Here is a 19,875-nt window from a genome sequence, read left to right as displayed (position 1 = left end):
TCTATGTGCTGGTACTTCTAGAAGTAGATGCCTTTAACCTAAACTCAAGCATCTGTTGCTTAATAAACTGTTCTAGCTGCAAAACTGAATAGCTGGCAGGAGAGTTTCAGAAAGCTGTCAAATTTTGAGCATTCATTTTTATTTTCCAAACCAAAATATTGAGAATTTACTTAAAGCCAAAGTCTTACCAATGTTTTTTTTATTCTTCCTTTTCCTCACATGTCTCTCATTTTATTATTTTATGACAAGGGAACAATTTGCTAGCTATTAATTTCTACCACCTGAAATTATTTTTGATTATATGAAGAAGTCACTTTCCCGACTTAACAAAGGTACAAGGTGTTACTTGGATAAATATTAATGATGTATTAACTATGAATCTGATTATAGTAATGAATAAAACTGACATTTATAAATTATGTTCTTTCCAAAAGAAATCACACCTTCACAAGCATCTTCAATAGGCTCACTGCATTTCTCTGAATTTCCTAACCAATCTTTGTTTCTTCCCAGCAGTGATTTCTCAACTGCTGTCCACATCAACCCAAAATTACAATGGATGTGATTTCTTTCTTCTTCTCACTCTTTCTCCTTTATTACAAGGCTGCACAAACAATGCTAAATAAGAAAGAATTTATTATATATTACAACCAAAGAGTCTAGCATAATCTGCCCTTACAAAATATCTGTAGGATTTTTAGTATATGTGATAAACTCATATACAAAATATATTAGTTCTGAGACTATCATTCTCTTTCTCTATCTTTGACTCCACCATTTGAACACTCAAAGACTGCAGCGTAATGCCAGATAGGAATAATGGATGAATAAACAAAGTTCCTGAACCTGAACATGATACAACTGAAAACCATAATAATTAGGATAGTAAGTAATGTGTCAAACAGCAAAGATTTTCCTATAGCAAAAAATATCTAATTTTAAGGAATATAGTCAAATTTGAGGAATTAACTTAAGATAAGAAATTATTCTTCAATGAAAAGAGCCCATATGTTGTAGCGTAAGAAGAAAAAATATTAAATTATAATACTAAAGGTATAATAAGATCTGGTGGTTAATAGCAAGGCAATGTAAGTAAAGTGCTCCCAAACCTATTGCATATATTATGAATCACTAGAAGAGAGGAGCTTGGAGGATTTAATGTGATTTAATGATAAAGAGGCCAAAACCATGTGAGCAAAACTTCTATGAGATTTTTCCAATTATAATGAAGTGGCTATTAAACTAAGCCATGCCCATCAGGTGCAGAACTTAAATGACAAAAGTCTTACTGATTAAGAAAGTCCTTGGGCTAACTTTTAGTTTTATAAATAAAATTTTATTTGAACCAGCAGTAGACAAGAGTGAGATAATACAACTATATATTTTTTGATTTTGTTAATTATATTTTATGTATTAATTTTGACTATTAAAAATCAGAGTAAACTTTAGACTTGTAAATAAAAGGAATTTTAATGATGAAGGACAAAATAAAGAGATTCTTATATGAGCATTATATTACTCTACAGCCAAGTTGTATGAGTGGAAATTTCTCATCAGAGATGACCATTGAATATTTCTAAACAGAGGTCCAATTTCCCATGGTTGATTTTACGGACTGGCATACCAAAGAAAATTGGTGAATCGAGACAGTCAAGACTTAATTGTAACACGCCTAGTTTTAGTTTTTCTCTCTGATTGACCATTATGTAGATATATTCAGATAATTCGGGCATCCCAAAACCCCAGTGCATATGTAAAATAGGATTAAACATCTTCTTTCAAAAACCTATGATAATAATGGAATAAGGTTGTGTTGCCTATAAGGTAGTCTAAAATAGTTCAATATAAGTAGTGTAATATGTCTCAGCAAAAGGTAAAGTTCCTACTCCATAACGTCAGTGCCATTACAGGGTCTTTTGAGCATTATGAAACACACTTAGATGGTATTAAATCACTGGAAGCTGGAACGAAAACAACACAGTTAAGACACAAAGTCACTGGCTGCTTCCTGCACTATGTGTCTTCTTGGCCTCTTCATCACAGCAGTTTTCAAAGGAAACTTCTTCATGTTCAAGTGAGGTTCTGACTTCTTAACTCAGATTTAAATGTCTGCTCTTATTGTTTTTGGTTCCCACATATTCCTGTTTCTTTCTCTATTTCCCAGATTAAATCTCAAAACTGCTATGAGCTGAGAAAAGGACTGAAAGTCCAGAACATCTGTAATGCTCAGATGAGAAGCACAAGGAGTCAGCGGCTACATGATCCACAGCGTTTACTGTTATGCTGCCCTGTTCCATGTAGGCAGAAAGCATGGTTATCTCAGCATGGTTTCGGCAGGAAAAGGGATCTCATACCAAGTTTACAAACAACCCTGGAGTGCTCAACTATCTTTTAATAGATAATCAGGTCTGGTGCTTTGGGAATAAGGGCAGTTGGGAACTGTGAGACTCCTGTCTCCTAACTTTGTTGAGGACATTGTCCTCCATTGTCATTGCTACAGATAGCAGTGAACTCCTGCTGAGAACCAGTTTTTTTCCTTGTTTGTTTTCCTCTGGAGCCTAGCCCTGTTGTATTTGTATTAAAGATTTGTACAATTTGTATTATAAACTCTAACTTGTGACATTTGGTATTATTAGAGGAAAACCTTTTGATTCAGGTCTTCTTGCTGTTTTTATATCATTGTTTTATTTTGTTTTTAAAATAAATCCTAGTAGTTTGATTTAAATCATATTAGAGTTGTATAAAGAAACAAACTTTTGTACTTATATTAAAGCTCTAATTTTTAATAAAAAGAAAAGATTCAAAGTCACCCATTCAATTTCAAAAAGAATGAGTCAGGTTCTGTGTTTTAATAATTTATGGATTAATCCGCATTTGACATTGTTGGAGATTACATTAATTAAAAAATTCTTATTATGATGGTCATCTGTAAACAAAATATTGTCTTAACTGTATAATCTTGGATTTGAGCAAAATGAATAATATTCTCTGGGACTTTGGCGACTTTGTTACAATTCAGTACAGAATTCATTACAGAATAAGCATAATAACTGAATTTACAATTAACATTGATTGATTGATTGATTGATTGATTGGAATACCACCTAATGTGTATGGAGGTTAGAAAACAACTCTCAGAAACCATTTTCCTTTTTCAATTATGTGTGTCTCTAGGATTAAATTCAGATCATCAAATTTGAAAGCAAGTGTTTCTACCTAGTGAGCAATCTTGCTGGCCTATAGCCTCAGTTTTTAACTCTTTGAGTACATATCCCAATATAAGCAGTGTATCCTTTGAAATCAATGAGATGCAGTTGTTGTACATAGTACAGAATTATTTAAAGATAATCACTTGATAGGAGCACACATAAGCATTCAGGGCATAAGAAGCTAAAATCTCTTGTGGGAATTAGATCTGTTTTTATGGGACAGCAAGGGATAGTATTGAGATTACTTTTCATACATATTTAGTGTAATATTCAAAGGTCATATGAATACAAGCTGTTATGTAGATTAAATAATTTTATGTATTTTACTTTCCTTTTTTTCTTAAATATTTCTTTTCTCTTTTTTTAACTTTCTTTTTGTTTTATTGAGAAAAAAACAATTTCTGCCTCCTCCCAGCCTTCCACTACTCCCCCCTCTCCTCTCCCCGTCCTCCCACTCCTCTTCCTCTCCCCCCACTCCTTTCCCCCTCCCTCTCAAATCTGAAGAGCAGTCAGGGTTCCCTGCCCTGTGGAAAGTCCAAAGTCCTCCCCCCTCCATCCTGGTCTAGGAAGGTGAACATCCAAACTGGCTAGGCTCCCACACAGCCAGAACATGAAATAGGATCAAAACCCAGTGCCATTGTCCTTGGCTTCTCAGCAGCCCTCATTGTCCGCCATATTCAGAAAGTCCGGTTTTATCCCCTGCTTTTTCAGTCTCAGTCCAGCTGGCCTTGGTGAGCTCCCAATAGGTCAGCTCCACTGTCTCCGTGGGTGGGTGCACCCTTCTTGGTCCTGACTTCCTTGCTCATCTTCTCCCTCCTTCTGTTCCTCATTGGGACTTTGGGAGCTCAGTCCAGTGCTCCAGTGTGGGTCTCTGTCTCTATCTCCATCCATCGCCAGATGAAGGTTCTATGGTGATATGCAAAATATTCATCAGTACGGCTATAGGATAGGATCATTTCAGGTTCCCTATCTTCAGCTGCCCCAGGAACTAACTGGGGATCTCGCCTTGGGTACCTGGAAGCCCCTCTAGGTCCAAGTCTCTTCCCAACCCTAAGATGGCTCCCTTAAATAAGATATGTGCTTCCCTGATCCCCTATCCTTCCTTTATCCCAATCATCCCGTTGCCCCAAGTTCTCCCCATCCTACCCTTTTCACTTTTCTCTCCCCATCTCTCCTTACCCCCCTCCCCCCCACCCTTAAGATCCCGATTTTTTTGCCTGGCAATCTTGTCTACTTCCCCTACCCAGGAGGATAGCTATATGTTTTTCTTTGGGTTCACCTTCTTATTTAGCTTCTTTAGGATATCCAATTAAAGACTCACTGACCTTTATTTAAGGCTAGAAACCAATTATGAGTGAGTACATCCCATGTTCATCTTTTTGGGTCTGGGTTACCTCACTCAGGATAGTATTTTCTATTTCCATCCATTTGCATGCAAAATTTGAGAAGTCATTGTTTTTTACAGCTGAGTAGTACTCTAATGTGTATATATTCCACACTTTCTTCATCCATTCTTCCATTGAAGGACATCTAGTTTGTTTCCAGGTCCTGGCTATTACAAATAATGCTGCTATGAACATAGTTGAACAAATGCCCTTGTCAGATGATCGGGCATCTCTTGGGTATATTCCCAAGAGTGGCATTGCTGGGTCCAGGGGTAAGTTGATCCCGAATTTCCTGAGAAACTGCCACACTGCTTTCCAAAGTGGTTGCACAAGTTTGCATTCCCACCAGCAATGGATGATGGAACCCCTTCCTCCACAACCTCTCCAGCAGAGGCTATCATTGGTGTTTTTGATTTTAGCCAATCTGACAGGTGTAAGATGATATCTCAAATTTGTTTTGATTTGCATTTCCCTGATCGCTAAGGAGGTTGAGCATGACCTTAAGTGTCTTTTGGCCATTTGAACTTCTTCTGTTGAGAATTCTCTGTTCAGATCAGTGCCCCATTTTTTAATTTCTATGCAATGGAACTAAATGGGATCCTTCAGGAAGAGAAAAGTGATGCAAATCCTTTGTTCCAGGTGCCCTCATAGTAATGCTGCAAGTCTCCCAGGAAATGTACCTTGTCAGACTCAGAATGAATTTCACTTTCTTCATCTTTATCCCTGAACCCAAAATGCATCTTTTCACTCTGGGGTTCTAGCGTCCCTATTGATTCCACAGCTGTAAAATCTGTGGGATACTTCTTTGCATCCTTATCCCCATTTATTTTTAAGATTTTTAATGCAATTACATGTAAGTGGAATTCTTCTGTCCCAGATGCCCGTTCACAAATAACAAGCAGCTGCTTCCCAGATAACTGACTTGGAGATTTAATAGAAATTATAAATGCTTAGCCAATAGCTCAGTCTTATCACTACCTATCTCTTACATTTAAATTAACCTATATTTTTTATCTATGCCTTGCCACATGGCTCATGGCTTGTTAGCTCATTTTCTTCATGTACTGCTTCCTTGACAACTGGCTGGTGTCTCCTCGGACTCTGCCCTTCTTCCAATCATTCTTCTACTTTAGTAATCCTGCCTATAGTTCTTGACTGGCTACTGCCCAATCAATGTTTTATTAAACCAGTTTGAGTGATGAATCTTTACAGTGTACAAGAGGAATATTCTACAGCAATTATACTTCTCCCTACCTTCCCTTCACCCCATATTCTCCTGTATATCCCTCCTTTCTCTCTTTTACATTATTGTCTCTCTTTTTCACTATTTGTTGTTGCATACACATATGCCCATTAATATAAATATTTATTTTTAAATATATCCTGCTCTGTCTGTATGCTACCCTCATGTATCCATATGTTCCCAGTGCTGACCATTTGGTGTTAGATAACCAACTAACTAGTGTGTTCTTCTTTGGTGAAGACTGTTTCTCCTATTCTCAATATTTCTTAGATTATACCAGTTTTTGTGTAGGGTTAAGGCCTGATGGGTATTACCCTGTCCACTTTAGCTAGTCTATTAGAATCATCCTTGTTCTGCTTATATTTGTGAAGTCTTGTTGGTGAGACATAACTGGTGTAGCTTCTGATGTCAGTCCTAAGAGACACAATCTCATAACAAATTCCCCGACCCTCTAACTTTTATATTTCTTAGCCTTCTTCCACAACACTCCCTGGCCTTCAGGTGTGGGGATATTTTGTAGATGTATGCATTGGTGCCAGGCTCCACAGCTCTGCATTTTGATAGGCTATAATTTCCTATAATTGTCTATTTTTATTGCAAAGAGATGTTTCCCTGATGAGGAATGAAGATACACTTATCTGTGGGTATGAGGACAAATGTTTAAATGGTTGTTAAGAGATTATGCTGTTTTAGTAAATTATTGGTTATAGGTTCTCCTTCAATACCCATGACCTCACCAGCATTGATTAGTAGATATATTTCCAGTATCTGGCATCATTTCCTCTTGTTGAGCAGGTCTGAAGTTTAATTAGAAAGCTTATTATTGTTGATGACTGCCGGGTATGTGTGACGCTATTGAACTTTTAAGGTCATTTTGATACTGTTGTGACCTTAGATTTATTATGCTGGCCATTGATATGGTTCACAGGCCTCAGAACTGGGTAGTACTCTTGGCTGCCTCCTTCCTTTGGAAGCTTTCATGGCACCTTACAGTACCAAGAAAGCTAGACCTGAGGGATAAGGCATTCACATTAGTTTCAGCTCAGGAGCCTGTGGACCCTGTTTCTTAAGTGTAATTATGTTTTCAGCAATCTGGAATTATCTTATGCTTTGTGGTGCAAAGAAAAAAAAGCAATAATAGGCTGCATATGTGTTAGGAGTCTCTTGGACAACCATGACTCACAACTCAAAAGAGGGCTTCTCGTGTCTGGTACTGGGATTCTTGCATTCTTATTATCTGGTCTTTGGCTCTTCTGGGTGCTTCTCCCATCTGCCTCATGCTCTTTCCCGCTCCGAGTTCTTGGATTCATTATTCCAATAACTCCCTAACAGCACCTCTCTGCCTCAGTTGCACACCCCATGCTCAATTATTTAAATAGTCCTGCTATCTAATTACAGTGAGAAAGGTGTCCTTAAAATGAGGATCTTTAGGTGTCTAGTGGTTGCCACATTAACCAAGTGATTAAAACTGTCATGAAGAAGAGTGGGATAGCCTGACATCACACACTGCATGCAATGGAGTCAAAGTTTTCCTGGTATTCTCTTGCCAAAAACTTGTAATCAAGACCTAATCATGCAGAAATAATCCTCTAAGCTCCAAATGTGGGGCTTTTTATGAGACAATTAGCTTTTTATACAGAAGAAATTAAATATCAGAAAAAAATCTAATTACTGTGCTGCGGCTGGTTGCTTGCATGGGGAAAAGATGTACAGCGTTTTGTCCCTGTTTCTCCCTTATTCCGAAACTACTAAATGTGAGTTCTCTTTTGTGAAAGGTTGTGGACTGAAAATCTTCAAAGATGTGCTAGATGTTTGGCACACAATGCTTGTTTGGAAGAAATGCATCAGTGGTAGCTCCTGGTGGGCAGAAAACACAGCAAACATTCCCCACAATGAATATTCTGTCCCAGGGAAAACTGGGCAGGAGCATCTGTTAGTGGCTTTTATGACAGATCAGTATACAGACAATGTTGCCAGCAAGGGTTTTTCTCCATTATAAAGCAACAATCTTCAGTAGAATTGGAGTCACTAAAAGTGGGAAAACAGCTTGCTTTATGAAAGCTGCCACCTTTTCTGCAGCAAAGAAAGTGCGGATCTGATGCTATTAGTCTTTCTTCAGCTGCGCAGGTGGCAACTGCTCCATGTTCCAGTTCAGCTCCCCAAGGTTACAGCTGTGAACTTGGGTAATGGCTGTGTTTATCCTCTGCCGGGCTTAAAAGTCTTTAGGGTAAAGTCTGTTTCATTCTTTCATCTTTTTTCCTTACTTCTCATTGAAAATCCCTTCTGGAGCAGATACACCTATTTCTATCTTCTCTAGCTTCTGTGCTGCAGAATAAGGCTAGCATTTTATTTTGTATGTTTGTGGAGTTTCTGCTGAGGAGAGATACAATCTTAAAGTTACTTACCTTAACATGATATGTGTTCCTTTGTTGCCACAAAACACAGTCATAGTAATTTGGGCATCAAATAACTATTGCATGAGCATCATTAGTATATAACACTGTTTATGTGTTCATGCAACTCCAGCCTGAACTTAAACATTGAGATTACAAAGATGTCGGCAATCTCTACTTCTGTTAATTTGTATGCTTTTCCAGTATTTTTACCAAGAGCTCCAGCTCTGCAAAGTGGTCCCTGCACAGCAACTGTTGTGAAAGTATATAATACTTAGCTTTTGAATAAGTCATTTCATTGTAGTATGGCCATAATTTCTTCTCCGGTTGATTTCCTTAAAGAACATTAAGGCATCCCCATACACAGCAACACTGCTCAGATGTAATAGTCTCTCCACTGGATCAAAGTTATACCACTATATTTTTTGGAGTCCAACGCACCAAAATAAATACAGAATATATCCATCCTTTATTATTTCTTTTCATGTCCACTATTACTGATTCACCACTGCTAAGATTAGCATTGTGTTAACAGAAAAACGTGGACTTGACTTCATGCATTTGATCTATCAAGAAAAGAAGCAAAAACAAAAACACAAATCAAGTAATAATTACAATTTGAATGAGTATATCATTGGGGAAATCTCAGAAGAGAATGATAGTAATTGGTCAGTGAATGAGTGGGTAGCAAAACAAGTCCAAAGACTCATAGAGGCATCTCTAAGGTGAAAACACATTCCAGGTGGAAGGAAGAGCTTAAATTCAACCTATTATTGTATCTATAACCTTGTAACCTCCTCTAAATTAATTGATAGGAATTCATTGTTTTATAGACTTCTAATAACAATCTTCTTACATTTTTGTTTGTCACAAAGGAAAGCAGTTATAAAATAATGATTCACAATCTAAAGAGCCACCTATTTACTTGTTCTTACAATTTCTGAATTTGATATATTAAACTCTCTGCTAATGAGTCTAATTTCCTAGATGTGACATTCAGCTTTTCAAGGACCATTTGTTTAAGATATTATTTTTCCTCCAATGTATGTTTTTAGTAACTTTGTCAAATATTACATAGCTGCATAGTTACAATTATTTATATTCACACATTGGGGTTTCTATCTTGTTCCCTTGATCTATACGTCTATTTAATAGTTATATGATGCTGTTTGTATTACTATAACTCAGAAATAGCTTGAAATATGGTACAGTAATATCCCCAGCACCGTTTTCCCCAGAATTTCTAAGAATTTGGTTATCGAGGGAATTCTGTACTTTCATATTTTAGGATTTCTTTTTATTTATGAGAATAATGTCATGGAAATTTTGATTGCAGTAACCTGGAATTTGCAAATTTCATTTGGTAAGGATGGTCATATTTACAATATTAATTCCATTAATGCATGATTATGGGATATCTTTAAACATTCTGGTGTTTTATCAACCTCTTTCTTCAGAAACTCAGGGTTTCCACTGCAGAGGCCATTCCTTTCCTTGATTAGCTTTATCCCCGAATGCTTTCTATTTTGAAATTATTGTGAATTGTGGTGTTTCTATGACCTCCTTCTCAGCATGCTTGTCATCCCAAAAGAGAAAAGCTACTGACTCGCCACTCATCAAAGTAACTTTTTGTGTGTAATAGGTAGAAACTAATACAGAAATGAAGAACTGGTAAAAATGGAGGGAAAAATTGGCTGTGGGGTGCCCAATCCAATTGTGACATCTACAGTGCAACTCCTACATCTAAGGGTCAGGGAACTACAAAATCAAGGGTGGAGAGATTTTAAGAGCCAGAGACTGTATGTTTCTACCTTCTAGAGATGGTAGGGAAGCAACAATATAGTTGCTGACGTAAGACTTTCATGATGACACTACCAGTGAACAAGCTGATATGGATGTGAGAAATTTCATAAAGCTACATTGCTGCATCTTGAAGAATTGCTACTGCAATCAATGGCTTCTGAGAGCAAGAGAATCAGTTTTCTTCAGAACTAAGATCCCTGATAAGTTAAAATCCCCAATATTCATTCCTAAAAACATGTATGTATGAGTAGTACTAAATGAATTTCCAAAGATGCATTTATTATAAGTGTATATATAAAGATTATAAACAAAGTCCAGAGATCTAGGATAGTACTAAACACATCTGTCTAAAAAATAATGATGAAATGATTCCTAATGATATTCTCCTGTACTCATAAATTGGACAGATGTGTTTAGTACTATCCTAGATCTCTGGACTATTCAGCTTCCAGTTCCAGGATGATTTGGGATTCCCCTCTGTATGCTGTGAATACCATTGGTGAATAAAGAAACTGCTTTACCTGCTGATGGGGCAGAACTTAGGTTGGTGGGGAAACTAAACTGAATGCTGGGAGAAAGGAGGCAGAGGCAGAGAGAAGCCATGTATCCCTGCTAGAGATTGATGCCAGAAATTTAGCCAGTAAGCCACAGCCACATGGTGATACACAGATTAATAGAAATGGGCTAAATTAATATGTAAGAGTTAGTCAATAAGAAGCTAGAGCTAATGGGCCAAGCAATGATTTAATTAATACTGTTTCTATGTGAGTATTTTGGGGCTGAGCAGCCGGAAACCAAAAAGTGGCTTCCTTCAACACTAGAATACCAAGGCAATGCTGGGCATGGGATCACTTTCATAACCTTGGCCTCAAAATGGCTACTCCCACAAGTTCTGGGCCACTGTTACCAAAGTGCATCTTGCAGGCAGGACAAATGTTAGGTGAAAGATTCTGCAGTTCTACTGGAGTACTAGCTCTAGGTTCTTATTGGATAATTCTTATATCTTAATTTAACCCATCTCTATTAATCTGTGCCTCACTATGTGGTCGTGGCCTACCAGCAAAGTTTCAGTATGTCTGTCTCCAGCAGTAGATCCATGGCTTCTCCTTGACTCTGCTTTTCATTCTCCCAGCTCAGTTTAGTTTTCCTCACCTATCTCTATTCCCTGTGCAGGCCCAAGACAGTTTCTTTATTAACCAATGGTATTCACAACATACAGATGGAAATCCCACATCACTCATTTGCTTGACTTTTTTCACCTTTGTTATATTCTGAATTTTTTAATATTTTCATTATGGTTTTTAGTGCCAGTTGGAAGTTGTCATCTATCTTACAATTTTTTTCAATGGGTTAATTTTCGATCACTTGTAAAAGCTGCTTAATTCAAAAGTATATAATTTTATTTTCTACTTAGTTTCTGCAAAATGTAAATGGCACAAGAGTTCTATAAAGCAGATATTCCTCATCTACTGGCATTACTATTTTGGATTTTAATTCTTATTTATATATAATTCAGTGTGATTGTCAAACATGTTAATATAGTTTGTATACAGTGATTGTTTAGATTATTATTTTTTTAAATTGTATATACTCACTTATAAAATTGTTTCTAGATTTATGGTTGGTGTGGTCTATGTATATCCCACCCATTCTCATTCAAGAACTTTTAAAATTATATTAAGTATAGTATTTAAATTTTTGATTATTCTAATATGAAAGGCAATTATATGTCTAAATCTAAGATTTAGTCATTTTCTTATAGGCATAGATTCATGGCCCTTCTTTTTTTTTTACAATTTATCTTTTTAGTACATTTTGTAACTATGAACTCACCTACTTGCAAAATTTTCTATGCAACTGTAAAATATTTTATTATAGCTCTTTCATGGCCATATGATGATGTATGCAGTGTCCATAGTATTTGATTCACCTGTCACCATGCAAAATGATGTTGTATGTCTTCATTTATCTCTTGTTTCATAAACAGCAGTTCCTTTTTCAGTCTATTTACTAAATGTTGGGGCTTTCACATTTTGAATGACCACTAAGTACTCTATTTGCATTCCTAAATGCAAGAAGGTTGTTATGTGCCTTCTGGAGAAACTACTTATGTCAGATGAACTTTGTTTTCCAAATGAGGTATTAATTATAATCCTGTAGACTATAAGTTAAATGTTTATGTTATAATTATATGTACTAAATAAGGTATATTTAAATCAAAATTTACATGATAAGACTACTTATATAATTATTTGGATATAAATGTTACCCAAAATTCAGGTAGAAGATGATAATTATATTGGGAAATAGTGGAATGTTCAGTATAGGTGGAGACCACTTGTACATTCCTGGATGTCCAGACCCAAAGTAATCATACAGAGACTATATTACTATACAATTGTTTGGTTTATTAGCTCTCACATTTTCTTGGCTAACTCTTATATCCTAAATTTGCTGCTACATGATGTTTGAATGTTATTAAAAGACAGACTGATCAGTTGATAAAAGCGACACAGCCATGATACAATTTTGTGTTCCTAGGTCTTTCCTTAAAGATTCACAGTCATGTAACTTACTATGGATTTCTCTTTTCCAAAAAAAGAAAAGACCAAGGAATATTTTTATCACATTATAAAACTTTTAACTTAATTAAACATAGGTTCCTTTAACCTGGCTTAATATGTAAAGGCAATTGCCAGAAGCCTCAAAGTATAAGTTCAATCCCTAGGCTCAACATGGTGAAAGAAAAGAACACACTCTCTAAACTGGTACTTTCGCGCCCTCTCTCTCTCTCTCTTTCTCTCTCTCTCTCTCTCTCTCTCTCTCTCTCTCTCTCTCTCTCTTTCTCTCTCTCTCTCTCTTTCTCTCTCTTTCCATATATATATATGTGTGTGTGTGTGTGTGTGTGTGTGTGTGTGTGTGTGTGTGTGCGTATATATGCATGTATCATATATCATACATTATAATGTACATGTGTGTTATATATGATATATTATATACACTATATACATTGATTATGTATAGTATATGCATATATAAAGCCACAGTATTTAATGTGCATAATATATTTTACACATAATTTTTTATTTTATATGTAATAAAATTTTAGAACAATAATAATGAAGCAAATATAAGACAAAAGAGAGTCGATAGTGTTAAATCAGGGTCAGCAATGATGTACATAAGGTCTGCCCGATTTACCTTGATTAAAAGTTTGCCACACAGTCAAGACCAATTGCACAGGAAGCTCAGAAATTTAAGTTTTTGTAATTGCCAAAAGAATAGGAAATTGCTTTTTCTGGCTAAATGATGCTGACTGCTAAATCAATAACAAACACATCATTTAGAATTTTTTAAAAAATCTTTTATGGACACTCGTAGTATAGTATCTTGTACATGTCAGAATGAATGTACAGTACAATCATTAGGAAAATGGAGAACTCTAAATTGTAATTTTTACCTTATTGTGTGTGTTATGTATATGTAATATGTATATTTTGAGTGTGAGAATGGGTTCATACCTTTCACAACCTTCATGAGATCAGAGGACAACATTGGTTGTCAGTGACTGCTTTTACGTTGATTCAGATGGTTCTCTTGTTATTACTCTTTTTACACCAGGTTAGACAGCCCACAAGTTTCAAGGATTCATGTCTCTGCTTCTCATCTTAACAAAGAATCACTGGAATTATGAACTTAAGATACTGCATCCAGCATTATATGCATGTTCAGAGTGCAATCTCAGGTCCCGGCGGTTGTGTGGTAATTGCTTTATCCACTGAATCCATCCCCCAGTACCCACCAACATTGTATTTATACTTCTGTTTAGACAGAACCAGAATAGTAAATTTATTATATAGATTTATGCATAACTATATGTATGAATGGTATTTACCTTTTTGGTCAACATAAAGGATCTGAGTACAATCATAACAGAAATTACATGTATAAACAATTATAACTGCTTAAAGAAACTCCATTTGTTGACAAAATTCCTGGGTGCATGACATCTGTGAATGAAGTAGTTGAAAGGCCTCTAATATTTGACAGTAGAAACCTAAGTCAAAACTCATTTAAATCAGATGCCAGCACCCTGCCTGGGCACAGATTCTTCCGCAGAGCAAAGGAATGCAGAATGACAGCTTAACGAACATGTTTTAACAATGGCATGTCACTTTATCAGGGCTTTGAAATGACTAAGAAGCAGACTAATGCGATGATTTGAACGAAGGCTCAACATGACAAAACTGTGGAGCAGTTTCGGCACATCATTCCTTTGAGATACGTGGGTGGCACACATTACCTGTGTTTTATAGATGGTAAGATGAAACAGTGTATGCACGCGGAGACATCTCACTGACGTTCTGATTGTTAAAGACTTGTAGAATCTCTTTTAATAGATCTCTAATAGTTACTACATCAGCTGTGGTCTCCTGCGATATCTCTGAGTAACAGCACATATGAAGTTGTTGAGAGTCAGGATTTCACTCTGCCTTTTTTTCAGTAAGCACATTCATTACTAACGTGGCAAACAAAAATAGAAACGCTATTTCTAGTTCTGTCAAGAGAATTTATGAGTTTCAGAGATCCTTTCAGGGCTTTTGTAGCTCATTCATCTTCTCATCTCTAAGCCATTCATCTTCTTATCTCTAAGCCATTTATCCTCGCATCTGTAAGCCATTCATCCTATCATTGGCACCTATATAATTGAAATAAACTGGCTGCAAAAATATTTTTAATGTGCATGTTTTACTTAATTTGCAATTTAAAAGTTATGATACTTGCTGAAGGAAGAAGAATTATTTATTTTTTGAGATTGAAATCACTTGTAGATAGCCCATGCCCCAGCGGATGTCTCCATACCCATACAAGGACTAGCAATATGAATTGGATTTGGCAGCTTAGTAAAAAAAATACATGCATCTGGGAGGGGGGTGTGATGGATGCAGGGCAAGTTGAAGGGCAAAAATGGGGTTTGATATCACCAGATATCACTGTACACAGCTATAAAATTCAAATCAATGAGGAACATATTATAAATGTCCATATATCCATGTCCTTATTATAATAAAATTTAAATGAATACCTTTTTTAAAGTCTGGTGCCAATTTCTAAGCTCATCGTTAAATACTATATAATTTTGTGCCTAGAATGAATTAAATGGATTTTCCAATTTGAAGTAACAGTGCTCAGCAGTCAAGTTCCCATATCTAACATGTGATGGCAGAAAGGGCTGCTTCTCTGCCCAGTGATGGACGGTGATATGGGGATCCCACTGATCTCAAGTCTTATCATCATCCTTTCTCCAGCTCCTCTTCTCCTCTCTACTTTCTCACCCACAGATCCCCGTGATTATCAATACTGTCAACAACCCTATCAATTGGGAGGATTGGTAGCGGATGACAGGGATATTTGTAATTCTGATAAGGATTCTATTCTGTACTTCTTATCTGGAATTCCATGAAAGTTCACTACAACTCTAAAAACTCAAGCAGATCTGAACAAAAGTGGACAAAATGTCAGTTGCTTTTATCGGTATCTCTAGAGGCAACAGCTAAAAATGAGTCACATAAGCGTTAGTTACTTCATCTCCTACTTGTTAGGATCCAATTCTATGACCTAAAATATAACAAAAAGAAATATGTTAATAACAGTTTATATATGGCAATTTTAAAACTTGTTTTCTGTCTTTCTCTTGACTCAGCTCATGTATACCAATCTCTCCGTGAACTTGCAAATTGCTAGGCATGGTATTTAATTTATGATCTTCCTGTAGCTATATTCAGAGTGCTGAGATTAAAGATGTGCTGAGGACTGAACCCAGTTGCTAGACTAGCACTTTACCAAGGAAGCTATATTCCCAGTCACATTTGTTCATATTTTCTGTTGCTAATATCATAACAAAGACATATCGTAATCTGCACTCCATATTAAAATGCATGATATGATTTTCTTGACAGTTTATCTGTTACAATGAAACATGTTCTTGACACTATTTTATAAACATACATTTTTTAACAGGAGTAAACATATTATAATGGGTAGTTGCATCACATAAATTATTTTCTCAAGCAATTAAATCTGTCCTTCCCCATGTACTATCTCTTTGTCTTTGTAAAACAGTCATTTCAATTTCTAGGCTGATGAGAAGCCAAGGACAATGGCATGGGGTTTTGATCCTACTTAATGTGCTGGCTTTGTGGGAGCCTAGCCAGTTTGGATTTTCACCTTCCTAGATATGGACGGAGGGGGGAGGACCATGGACTTTCCACAGGGCAGGGAACCCTGACTGCTCTTTGGACTGGAGAGGGAGGGGGAGAGGAGTAGGGGGAGAGGGAGAACGGTGGGAGGAGGGGGAGAAGAGTGGGAGGAGGGGGAGGAAAATGGGAGGCTGGGAGGAGGCAGAAATTTGCTTATTTTCCTTTTCTCAATAAAAAATGTAAAAAAAAGTATCTATTAAAATAGCACTTAATTAAATAAAATTATGTTTGAAAACTAAAAAAAAATAGTATTCTTAGAATTTTTACACCTTCCTCTTATCAAGGTTCTGAAATATTTTGTTCTTCAAGGAAGAAGGAGCAACATCCAGATCACTATCAGAGAAGTATGGCACTATTTGGGCAGAGCAAGTCCTAGTAAACCCTATGACAGGAAGTTTAACTATGGCTAGAACACAAAACCAGTGCTGAACCTCTATCTCTGAGAAACATTGCAGTGTGCTCTCTCATTGCTAAGGAGCTATTTTGACTAAGGAGCAGAATGTCTGAGGCAGAGTGGCTACAAGGACACTCTGAAGGAGGTAGTATAGAAAATGAATATCAGTAAGAATAATAATTCTCAAGAATGGAGAGATGGCTTTACATATAAGAGCACTGCTGCTCTCTCAGAAGACCTGGGTTCAATTCCCAACACCCACATTGTGGTTTAAAACATCTATGATTCCAGTTCAGGAGATCCAAAACTCTCTTTTGTCCAGCACTGGCACCAGACACATGTGTGGTACACAATATATACTCAGGAAAAACACCTGTACACATTAAAATAAACATACTTTAACAATGCTTTATAAAGAATAATAATTCTCTTTAACAGTTAAACTTCTAAAGAGATTTCCATTGACTCAAATATTTTGTGCACATGAATATTAATGTGCATGGATACCTAGTAATTAAAAATGTCACTATTTAAAACATTGTGTGTGAAGCTCTATTTAAAGAAAGAAATTTTATTCTCCATTTTTAAATGCTTTAGTGTGATGGTATAAGTGCATTTGGGCTCTGTATGTGTGTGAACATGTTTATTTGTGCACATGCATTCAATGTAGGTGTAAATGTGTGTGTGCACGTATGTGTGTTAGGGCAGAATTCCATGTAGAGGTCAAATCTCCCTATTAGTCAATCAGCCAGTTTCCATCATACATTTGGAGACAGCTAACCCCACTGAACTGAGACTCAATGACTTTCATAGGCTGGACTGCCAATTAACTCCAGGGATCTCATATCTGCATGCACAGTGCTGGGATTACAGACACATACTCCGCACCTGGGAATTATGAATGTGCTGGTTCTGCACTCAGATCCTTTTTGCTTTCATAGCATGAGAACTCTCTGCCCAGTCTCTCTATGAGTGTTTTTGTTTTAAAAAATATGTGTTTTACAATACCTTGCTAAAGCAAATTGCTTTGTTGTGTTTTTTAAATAAATAAAAATATCAGTAGAATTAATTTATCATGAACACAAAAATGACATCTTACAGATAAAACTTGATGTTTGAAGTGCTAAAGAGATAGCAGCTCATCCATGTTAATGTATGCCAATAAGAGTTATATGAAACAAAGAAGAGAATATGGAATTCAAAAATAAAGGGAGATTGTGAGAAACTGATGGTGGCTACTTCATATCCTTTCAATACAATCCTTAGAAACTAAATAGAAGAGTTGGGATTGCATGGACAACTTTATAATGGACCTCAGTTATGAAACATCTATGAAAAACAAAGTGATTGAAAAAATTGGAGGAAATCAGAAATCTTGCAAAACATCAGTCTTCAAGTGAAAAAAAAAAGGAAATTGAGAACCTGACAAAAAAAGAAATCCCAACACACTCACTAGCAGGGATATGCTAAAACTTACAGCAAAATAATTGATATGTTTCAACTAAGATTAAGATTAGGAATTTGATGTATTATAAAAATGAGTAAGGTTGGGAGGTTGGTGCTACAAAGCATAAAATAAAACATATCAAAATATAAAACTCCCAAAGTGAACTAGCATAACTAAGCACATAAGTAGAAATTACAGAAGAAAATCTTTTATCAATAAAACAATAGAGAAAATGTAAAAATAAGTAAATTCAATAGATTCAAATCCTAATAAAAACATATATGAAAAATGATGAAATATGTCTAAAGGCTGGATACTAGTTTAAAACAATTTTAATATTGTCTCAGCTGCAATGATGGCATACATCTCCAAATTAAACTTTCAGATGGCAGAGATTTAATTTTGAGAAGAGCCTAGCTATACAGCAAGAACTTTTCTCAAATAAAAAAGGCAAAAAAAAAATGGATAAAAAAAGAGGAGGAAGAAAAGAAAGAGGAAAATGAAAAGATGAGGAAAAGGCAATTAATGTAAGTAATATAAGAAAAATATCCAAAAAGAAATTGGCAATTCTTTATGTAACAGTTTTGTCCAGGATTGAAACATTCTATCCTGCAGAGAAGCTTTTTAAACAGGAAGGTAAACAACTCAAAATAGCACCAGGATGTCCCTGAAACTTATCAGATTCACTAGACCTCTGTCTCCCAGGGTAAACAATAAAGGTTGCTGAGAGCCAAGTTTCAAAGAAGATTCTAAAAGCAAACCACCTGATTAGAAGAAGCAGAAACCAGCAGAGCTGTCTTTAAGTGGCTTAGACCCCTAAAAGGATACTCTCCAATCTGATGAGCTGGATTCAGACTGTGTAATATGATCCAGTTTTCCAGATTTTGTGAGTTGTATGCTGGGGTAGGCTTTTCTGAATGAGCTGTCTTTGAGTCATTTATGTTCTTATAAGTAACCTCTCACCCACATTCCTGTAAGTAACCCACATAAAATTCAATGGCTCTCCGAGGTAGACTTTGGTGGTATTCATACTTTGGATTGCTAGGGGCTCCCTGTCTGGGGTGAGCAGATGTGTGTGTGTGTTGAGTCTCCCAAGAAATCACACAACAACAATATTAATTTCTGAGATTTTTTGAGGGGGGACTCTAATTAATAAGGAGGAGGGAGATAAATACAGAAAACGAAGAGGTTAAAATAACAGTAAGGATGTCTTAAATAACTATAATACATGTAACTTGATATAAATATACATACATAGTTTAGATGAAGTTTTCCCATCTGGGTTGACAATTCTCCCTCCAAGAGCCAAAGACCATCTAACAACAAACATCAATAACAGAAGTAAGAAGTTCTCTTTTGCAGTTTTGGTCAGGGTTGTCCAAGAGACTCTGAAACTTTATAAGCTGTTGTTTACCTTCGTTGTCCCAAAGAGGAAGTGCTGTGGGACAATGCTCTTGTACATTGTAAAGATTTGTCACTTGTAATGGTTTAATAAAATGATGATTGACCAGTAGCTAGGCAGGAAATAGAGGTGGGGCCATAAGAACAGGAGAATTCTGGGAAGAGGAAAGGCTCAGGCTGCAGTTGTCACTCAGACACAGAGAAAGTAAGATGAGAAGGCTTTGCTGATAAAAGGTACCAAGCCACATGGCTAACACAGACCATAATTATGGGTTAATATAAGATGTTATAATTAATTAATAAGAAGCCTGAAGTAATAGGCCAAAAGTTTATAATTGTC

This window comes from Microtus pennsylvanicus, chromosome 13, assembly GCF_037038515.1.
Source record: "Microtus pennsylvanicus isolate mMicPen1 chromosome 13, mMicPen1.hap1, whole genome shotgun sequence".
Taxonomy (NCBI): domain Eukaryota; kingdom Metazoa; phylum Chordata; class Mammalia; order Rodentia; family Cricetidae; genus Microtus; species Microtus pennsylvanicus.
Note: the sequence above shows the minus strand (reverse complement) of the source record.